Here is a 10,245-nt window from a genome sequence, read left to right as displayed (position 1 = left end):
TACATCGATAGGATAATACTCAAATAAATTTATTTCTGCGAATGCGAATGCAATGCATTTTCCGTCGGTCAATGTAGTGGACTCCCCAGTGAGTAAAAATACATATATTTTTTTTATTTCTAGCCAGAGGCAATCCTGATGAGTTACAAAACTCATTTTAAAAAACTTACAATACATAAGTGGAAGGTAGTAGGTACAATTTTACAGATGCGTTTTTAATTACAAACACATCTACAAACTTTCTCAAAAAATATATCGTAGCCTGGATAAAAAATCAAGATTATAATTCCAAACCAAACATAACTAAAATATAATAAGTAAAATTAAATATTATACACGTTCTTCAAGAATTATCCAAAAATACATACACTCACACATAAAAGTGTGTTTTCATGTTTCAATATGTCTGTAAAAAAAAAAAATAATAATAACTTTCTACCACAACACATAAAAACCTGTCACCCTTACTCACAAACACGTGAACACCTCAGAACAGGTTCTCCTAGTGAGGTGTTCACGTAACATACAATATCACCCACACACAGTTTTACCTATATCAACCTACGTTCTTTATTTTTTATACCTTTTTTCTCTGTACTACAATATAAACCACTGTAATCATTTGTAAAATGTGTATTCAAGAATAGACAAAAATAAATAAAAAATTTCACATGCAATACAGTACAAAATAAAAAATAAAGGGTAAGTAGAACAAACAACAAGAGAAAACAAACAAAGAAACAAACATGGATGTATGTACATATAAATCATATTATATAATAAGTATCCACCAGTTCCAAGTCAAATTCATTATCAATTCATTCTAGTCGGATTGGGCAAGTTTATTTCATTTTCAGTCCAACTTGTAAATTAGGCTGGTACTCCTGGCCCTGGTAATAAGACTGAGAATAGCTCAACAAGGCAGTTAGAACCTGCAATATAAATTACAAGACATCGCAGGTTCGAATTCCGCCGTGCGCAATTTTTATTTATTTGAAAAAATATGTAGTTATATTTTCGGCACATTCCAGAGTGATGCACACTATAATTATTACCCTGGTGAATGTCCACCATTCAAAACGTAAATGTTGCTTAAAATGGCTTCAACCGTGTATAGTGACCACATCAGAACAGTCAGGTGCATCCCAGTGTTCCTCTCCTGCATCTCCTTCCCTTTCCCACTCTCTTCAGCCTCACAACATATGCAATTGGAGCAGTCCGCTCCGGGTGTCGACTTGCCAAGTTGCCAAGGCGCTCATAATACCTAACACCTAGCACTGACTGGCCCTGATTGGGGATACCATGGACCCAGGGCTGCCGAGAAGGGGATCCAGAGGGGGATAAATCTCTCTCTCTTGGGACCCTTGAGCGGTATTCACATAAAAAATATACAGGTATACACATATTTTGCAAATACATACACCAACATATATACAGGGTGTCCGCAGGTAAAGTGCACTAACTTCAGGGGGTGATTCTTCATGATTGTCGAAGTAGAAAAAAAACACTTTTTTTCGAAATTCCAACATTTTAAGGTAGTTTTTTAGGTTAAAAAGTTGAATTGTTTGTATGGGAAAATAAATATTCTTCTATGGAAAAATAATTTAGTATTGGAAAAAAAGTTGATTTGAAAAAAATTATTTACCTTATTTACTTCTACCATCATGTATAAAATAACCTCACATAGTTAGTGCACTTAACCCCCGGACATCCTGTATGACATAAAATTTTATAATTGAAAAGGCTAGGAAATAAAACAAGAACTAAGAATGTAAAAATATGGAATTTATTTGTATAATATAATAGACAATAATAATTATTCTATACACTTAATAATACATAGGTAAATACAATAAGACATTTAAAATCATGTTTCTCAACGTTTTATCCTAAAATTTCACAGCATTGCATCCTCATTTTGTTAATTAACACGTTGAACGCCATAGTGGAAATGAAGAAAAATTACCATTTTAAATTTGAAAAAAAAAAATACTCAGATGGCATCGACGACCATCCAAACGTATTCCTTTTTTTTTTTACCAAAATTTTCCATGAAAATCAAGAAAATTAACTGCGGTCACCAGTGACTATAATGGCGCTATGTGAAAAAAATGACGATTTTCGTTATGAGGTCACCGGTGACCTACATGGCGTTCAACATATTAAACATAGTTTGAACAATTTAAATTATAATACATAATTAGAAATGTAATATAGTTCTAAGATATAAACTATCTATGGTAAAATAGTATTATTACAATTTCAAGAGCAGATGGCCATAAATAAATTAGAAATTTACCAAAATTACAGAACTATTTTTTTCGGAGATCTTAAGGTTAATTAATTAATAAAAGTCACACAGCCACACTCATTCACACATGTGGGCATTTAACTCCTTTAGGTACTTTACACGGACTAATACCAAGCAGAGACACACACACTCACGCTGATGTGTAAAACATAACAGGAGGCACGAAGTTCACACTAATTTTCATGTAAAATAATTACAGTCCGTCAAGAAATTGTAAACAAAAATGGAGGGCACTGCCATCGTTTAAATGGTTATGGCAACACCAAGACAGTTGAAAGGAAAAATAACGTAGCTTTAAAAAAGCATTATGGTTCAACTGAATGAATTTCACAACCATATCAAATAATCCACACAGCATCCCCAAAGATGTCTTTGCCTCAAGGGAAATTATTTTCCTCAGGGCCTACTATGTGGGGTCATTGCAAAAAAACCTTCAGAAATATTGAGTTATAGTCATTTTTCCCGTCCATTGTCAATCTGTCACATTACTATAATTTGTTTTAAAATAGGTGTTGCCACAGTAATGAAAATTTTTCTGTTCCATTTTATTAAATTTCTATACTTTTTGACAGACTACAAATTCCATCGAGCCACATCTTCTTCAGATATAATAGATAGCGATAGCATTCTGTTTGAATGGCACTTTTCTCCTTTGGTTCTAAGTCCTCTGTACTTGATTAGCCGTCTCTTCTTTGTGTATTGATATGCAACCCAGTTTTCACCAAATTCCCTTCACAGCAAAATAGCAGACATAACATATTATTGTTTTTAAATAAAATTCACAAAGTTTCTAAAATTTCTCTCAAATTATGTTCGGAACCTTTGGTTTCATAGAGGTGTACATTTTAATTATTCTGTGGTTAACTTCTAGATTTGAATATAAAGCATGGTGCTTTCTCTTTCTGACACACCGGTTAGTTTATATTTCTAACTATGATAGTAAGGGAGAACACATGAGCTGTTCCCAAAAGCGAACAAATTGACTCTATGGGTAAAAATTGTTTGTTCCAAAACCAAACAAAATAGCCTTAGGAGTTAAGACATTTGAAAAATAAAACAAGTTGTGTATTGCTCCCAAATCATTATAATAATATAAAACTAAAAATATTGTGTGCTTAAGTTTTGAATTTAAAGTTGTGTGTAAAATAATAGAGTGAAAAAAATAATTCTTATTTTTCTAATATCAGAAGAAAAAAAGCACAACTAAAATAAAAGTTAATCAGTTACATACATAAATAAAAAGCATTCAAATTTTAGTTTGCAATAAACCAAATTGATTCCCTTGTGTTTATCACTAATATAAACTACAATCTTCATGTTTTAAAAATTGCTATCACATTCAAATATCTAACCCGTACTTAATTTTAAAAAGAAATATGTATTATAATATCTACGCTTCGGTCAAAAACTTCAAATATGTATACAATTTAGAAAATGTCACAAATACTTCAGAGCTGAAGGATGCTCAGTAAAACGCAAGCATGTCAAAATAAAAATTATATTCACACTTAAATTTCAATTATAAAATTCAGCAATTCAAAGATATATTCTTGTTTTTATCAGTTTCGTTGAAAGAATAAAGCATTCATCACAAATACGTAAATACTTTTTGATTTATATATGCATACATAGGTAATTAGTTTGATTTTTCACATGGTTTTTCCGTAGATAATAGAGAAACAAGGGAGATAGGCCATAAACCATATTTGATATACAGTAGAACCTCGTTGATTTGAAATCCACGGGACATCAAAAATCAAATTTCGAATTAACAAATTCCCACGTAATTCGAAATTTGCCGAAAATTGAGTTCCTCGGCCGCCCCTTCAAATTGAATTAAATTACGAATTAACGAATTTATAAATAAAAAACCATTTTGTACGAAAAATATTTTCTGTGGATATTTTTTGGCGAAAATTTCGAGTAAAGCGTTTTTTCAAATTATCTGGGTTCGAATTAACGGGATTCTACTGTATATGCTAAGCATAAAGAGTACAAGTCAAAAACAACTTATCAGGAAAGCCATTTCAAATGTATAAACTGTGATTACTTCTATTGGGTGATTAAGTAACAAATGCCTATTTTTAATTGAAATATATTTTTGAGATTTTTTATTTTCATACCAAGTGAAGACATTGTCCCAAAGATGGAAAACATTAAATATGTAATCAAAAATTAAATTTTTTTGACACGTAATCTTTATACCTAGCATGATATAGATATATAAAATTTAACATAATTTTATATCTAGTGTCACCAACATTTTTACACATACATACTATGACGAATTGCATAATATATGCACAGCAGTGCCTTTTACTACCTAAACATCAAATGCATAATTCTTATTGGCTCCACCGTTTCCGACGACCATCGGCACGCTTCTATGCCATATCTCCCTTTATTTCTATTATCTATGGGTTTTGTGAACACTATGTTGAAGTGAATTAAAGGCATGCACAAATGTGACTATATATGTTTAATTTAGCTTCTTAGGACTTATACAGTCGGGAGAGGCAAAACGGGGCAACACATAAGCGTAACGAACATGACCCGGCCCTGTATAAATATCATTAATATTTCAACACATTCATAATACATATTAACATACAATTTTAAAAAACGATTACAATCTTTCTGTAATAAATATTGTCATTTTGAAGTAGTAAATTTTTGATTGACAAATAATTGATTAAAAATTAAAGTAAGGCAATTTTAACTTTAAAAGAATGACAATAAGGCGAAATTTTATTTTGATCATATCGGACAAAAAGTTTACAGTTATATATATACTCCTTTTTTGAGTGAAAGTATTTATTCAATGGTGCCATAATTAAAATAGTATAGCCAATATGTGCATAATTTGACTTGTAAAGGGACCATATCAACATAGCGGTAATACCTGTTAAATTACACTTTCAACTTACAAATATTTAACAGATATTACATGTGCCAACTCACAAAACATATTTTTTTCTCATTCAAAGATTGTTGCTACTATCACATAACAAAAAATCTCAAACGATAGCACAAACTTATCTACAATTTATACACTTTTATTTATTTATTTTAATCACATAATTTAAAAGATGTTTCTGGTGCAACCACAAACTGTTTATTGTGCTTTGGAAAATTTATTACACTATATATATTATTGTAGTTCCGCTTACAATTCTGCTGCTTTTATTAGAGGAAAAGCTGCACTCTACAAACTTGCAAGGAACAATGATATATCGGCAAGGGAATAAACAGAATTTGGTGCTTATCACCCTCAAGCGAAGGAGTGCATTTAGAGAGCAGCCTCCAAAGTGTTACTCAGGGTGGCCACAGTAAACGGATTTGAAAATTCTTTGATAATTCCAAGTTTTCGAGAGCCATTTTTACTTTTTTTCCTGATATATTTTTTTTTTTATTAGCGTTTTCCCGCGGCTTTTCTCGTGTGGTATTAGGGAAAAATTACTGTACAAAGAATGAAATTTTTTTCGGGGTTGAAGGTAGCCTATGTCACTTCCCACTCCTCCAATTATCCTTTTGCAAAAAATCATGTCGATCAGGCGCTCCGTTGCAATGTGAAAGAAAAACAATTACTTATTATTTTTTTTTGTAAACTGATGTTTAAGACAAGATTTTTTATGCATAGCACAAAGGGTAACAATTATTTTTAAGCAAAAATTATTAGCTTGAAACACTCATCCACATTGAAAAATCTCCTGATAAAGTCCTGTTGGCGTCATGTATCTTTTATCAGGAGATTTTTCAATGTGGATGAGTGTTTCAGGCTAATAATTATTGCTTATAAAATAATTGTTACCCTTTGTGCTATGCATAAAAAATCTTGTCTTAAACATTAGTTTACCAAAAAAAATAATAATTAATATTTGACAAGTTCTAGTATTCTCACCAAAAAATGTAGACAATTTGTCTCGACGCCATCTAGTGAGAGAGTTAGCACTTACAATGCCTTTCTCATATAAAATAAAGTTGGTTGTTTCAGGTGAAAAAAATGTAACAAGCAGTAATTGTTGAATGAAACACTAGTATATATTGAATTATTTCGCGGATAAGAGATAAGCCGCCATAGCTCAGTGGTCAGAGCTGTCGACCGGAAATCGAAAGGACACGGGTTCATGTCCCATTGGCGTCATGTATCTTTTATCAGGAGATTTTTCAGTGTTTCAGGCTAATAATTATTGCTTATAAATAATTAAAAACAATTACACTTTCATATGTATAGTATTAGTTAGGAAAGGTATATCTTTCAAAAATTTATTTTAGAAACTGCAATATTTGTCTAAAGTTTCACCCACACCAGAAGATTTGAATAAATTTAAAAATTTGAAAGAATGCATTATTCAAAATTTTATTTAAAAAAAATTTCGAGATTTATTTTGGGGCGCATATGAAAATTTTAATTTACTTTCAATACCTATCGAAATTTAAAGGTGTGTTCGGGTAAGTAGTTTTTTTTTTCTTGAAATTAGTAAATAAATTCGTAAAAATAGGATATATTTGCGCGTAAATCGCGGCCGATTCTTTAAATTCAGATGTTTGATGTAAATTCGTAAAAATATGATATATTTCCACGTAAATCGAATTTTCTCAGCAGATTTTCCCCGCGGCTGACCTTTTATATTCAGATATTTGAAGTAAATTCGTAAAAATATGTCGTATTTCCGCATAAATCGAAATTTTTCGGCCGATTTCCGTCGCGCCGGTTCTTTTAACTCTGATATTCGAAGTAAATTCAGTAAAAATATGATATATTTACGCGTAAATCGAAATTTCGCAGCCGATTTCAGTCGCCGCCTACCATTCAATTTCAGATATTCGTAAAAATACGATATATTTACGGGTAAATCGAAATTTCGCAGCCGATTTCGGTCGCGGCCTACCCTTTAAATCGAAATATTTCTAAAGTACGATATATTTACGCGTAAATCGAAATTTCGTGGCCGAGTTTCGTCGCGGACGACCCTTTAAATTAAGATATTTGGTGTAAATTCGTAAAACTAAGATATATTTCGGTGTAAAATGAATTTTCTCGGCCCTTCAAACTCGGATATTCAAAATAAATTGGGAAAAATACAACATTCCAGAGTAAATCGATTCAGATTTACAAAATAATAATACTAATTAGGTCGATGTATAGCCACATAAAAATACATTTTTCGGCGTTTTCCGCCACGCCTGTCTTTTAGATTCAGATTTACGAAATTTTATGATTTATTTTCCCAAAAATCGATTTTTTTCGAATTACTTTATTAAAAAAAATTTCTGTGGATATTTTTGGCGTTTTTTCGAATTATCAGGGTTCGAATTAACGGGGTTCTACTGTATTCCAAAAATATTTATAAATGCCCTGACATTTCCTTGATGATATCCGGTTTTCCAGGTATGTGGCCACCCTGTTACTATACTCCAAATTTGGCTGTTTGAATAATTTACCAAAGTCGCATACCATTTTTCACAATCACGGAATCACGGAAAATCACATGTCGGTGATTAAATGAATTCTGAGAATATATAAAATGGAATCTATTATTATTAGTGGTTATTCAACCCCTTACTTTGACATTAACACTGCAAATTTTATAATCATCATTTTCCCGAGCGATATAAACTTGTTCATTTCAGATCAGAGTAGTGTAAATTTCACTGTCCGCATGTTTGTAATAATAATTAATTATTTATAGGAACTAAAAATAATACTACAATCTGCCAGTGTTTTTATTACAGATGCCAATACTTTGTGACACAAAATTCGAAAAATGTATAGCAGCCAGCGCAATTTGTAATAACGCAGCAATAAAATATTTAAGGACAATTGCAAGCAAACTGCAAAGAATTCACGTGTCCTTTCATTTAACCACTGGTATGTGCATAGCTCGAATTCGTCAAAACGGAGCAAACTTTATTGGTGAATTGAAACAAAATTCAATTTGTGGAAAAGAGTCCTAGGTTTAAAAGTTAATAATTGAAGACCCCAAGGCAAGAAGTTGTTAACTTACATTTTCGTAAAAAATGAGTTAGAATGCTCTCTAAACTAATTCGCATACGCTCTTTCCAATGAACACCATGCCAGAGCTTAAAAACGTCAAGAACATGCTTAAATCAATGTGATGAACATGTTAACTACGTGTTTCTGTGACATTAAGTTGATAAAATCAGGGCAAGAACTTGTTAACTACTAAGTTAGCAAGTTCTTGCCGTAATTATGTAATTAACAACTTCTTCCCATCTACATTGGTTTAGATTTCTATGGTTAACATGTTATTCACTCACTTTAACGTTTACTTTGGTGGTTTTAAAAAGTTTTGCAGTGGGTGTTTTTTTATTTAAAAATCATCGAAAATGAGTTCCAGAGGTGAAAAAATGGTGAAGATGTGTCAAAAGATGATCAGGGAATCAGGTAAGCTGTATAAAACATTATTGTTCATCTTAATTTATCCTTAAAGTAGTTTTAAAATGGGTGAATCATTTTTGTTTTGGTGTTTTTCTGTCTAAAAGTCAACAATTTTTTTATTGTAATGCTTATTAATTTGTTTCAGGAAGTGTTCAAGAGTCCACTAATTTAGTACAACCTGAGAAGCATTTAGAAATACCCCAAAATAATGTAATTTTAATGGATGGTAAATGAAAAAAAAAAGTTTTACTCTGTGACTCTGAATATTCTTTTATGTTTTCTTATGTTTTAAATTCCTTCATTAATGCTTTACAATATTTCGTTTCAGAAAGTGTTCAAGACTCTTTGACTGATGTTGAGTTTGGGATATTATTAGGAATATCTCAATATGATGTCATGTTAATGGTAGGTAAACTTAAACATACTTTATTGTGACACTAAATTCTTTTGAACATTGAACTAAAAATGATTATTTTATTGTACTTTGTATTTTCAGAAGATAATCAGAGTAGTCTAGAGTATATCGCTACTACCACTGGTACAGGAGATATAATTTTGGAATACGTACAACAAGATGAGATACTCAATACTTTAAATCAAACTGGTGAGTTTGATTTAAAGTATTGAGTAAATTGTACCTCGCATCCGATTTGTCAATCCCAAAACTGTATGAGCTCTATAATATGTTTTGTGGAGAAAAAGAGTATGCCCCTCTTTCGTTGAATCGTTACACTAGAATCTTTACAGAGGATTTCAACTTGTCGTTTGGTGTGCCTAAGACAGACACTTGTGGGACTTGCGTTAGCAAAAAATCTGACCAAATTCATGTAAATATGTACAAAGCTGCATTTGAAATGCAAAAACATGATAAGAAAAAGGCATCTGAATGTGATGAAACTTGTTTCATCACATTTGATTTGGAAAAGACGCTACCTCTCCCAAAGATATCCACAAAGTGGCTTTCTATTTAAGAAAACTGTGGTTCTATAATTTGGGATTACATTGTGTGACAAAGGAGTTAAATAGGTCATATTTCCATGTTTGGAGTGAAAACGAAGGGGGCAGAGGGAGCGAGGAAATTGCCAGTTGTTTAATGGCCTTTGTCAACACCATGCAACTTCAGAGCAACAAGTCTCACCTTATTGCGAGGAGTGACTCTTGTGCCGGTCAAAATATAATTTATTATGTTTTGGAATTTTTTTTTTTTTTTTTTTTTTATAGTGAATACCTCACAAGAGTCCCAACTGCTCCCGTCTGGAGCCAGTGAGACTATGGCATCCCCAATTGGGGGATGTTGTGAGGCTGAAGGTAAGTGGGGAAGGGAAAGAGGAAGGTGGGGAAGTACCTGGCTATTCAGATCTAGTCACTAAACACGGCTAAAGCCATTTGGAGCAACGTTTCAATTCTGAATGGTGGTCTTACACCAGGGCGATACTGGTAGTATCTTCCACTCTGGAACGTGCCGCAAATATACTATATATTATTTTAATTAATTAATTGTGAAATAACACAAATTAATCAAATAAAATTT

The 10,245-nt window shown here is 31.9% G+C and overlaps 1 long non-coding RNA gene across 2 annotated transcripts; it reads left to right on the top strand.

The window, feature by feature from the left end:
• The first annotated feature begins 8,285 nt into the window (after nt 1-8,285).
• Nucleotides 8,286-9,899, top strand: LOC149416984 (uncharacterized). Of its 2 annotated transcripts, XR_016303421.1 has the most exons (4): nt 8,286-8,720; nt 8,860-8,940; nt 9,043-9,119; nt 9,211-9,899. It is a non-coding gene; the product is annotated as an uncharacterized LOC149416984 (long non-coding RNA). The 2 variants fall into 2 exon arrangements; XR_016303420.1 differs by having other exon boundaries at nt 9,043-9,899.
• Nucleotides 9,900-10,245: the final 346 nt, after the last annotated feature.

The sequence above is a fragment of the Hesperophylax consimilis genome, chromosome 16 (genome assembly GCF_061612785.1).
Source record: "Hesperophylax consimilis isolate HC1 chromosome 16, BYU_Hcon_1.0, whole genome shotgun sequence".
Classification (NCBI taxonomy): domain Eukaryota; kingdom Metazoa; phylum Arthropoda; class Insecta; order Trichoptera; family Limnephilidae; genus Hesperophylax; species Hesperophylax consimilis.
Note: the sequence above shows the minus strand (reverse complement) of the source record. Positions and strands in the feature narration are given on the sequence as shown.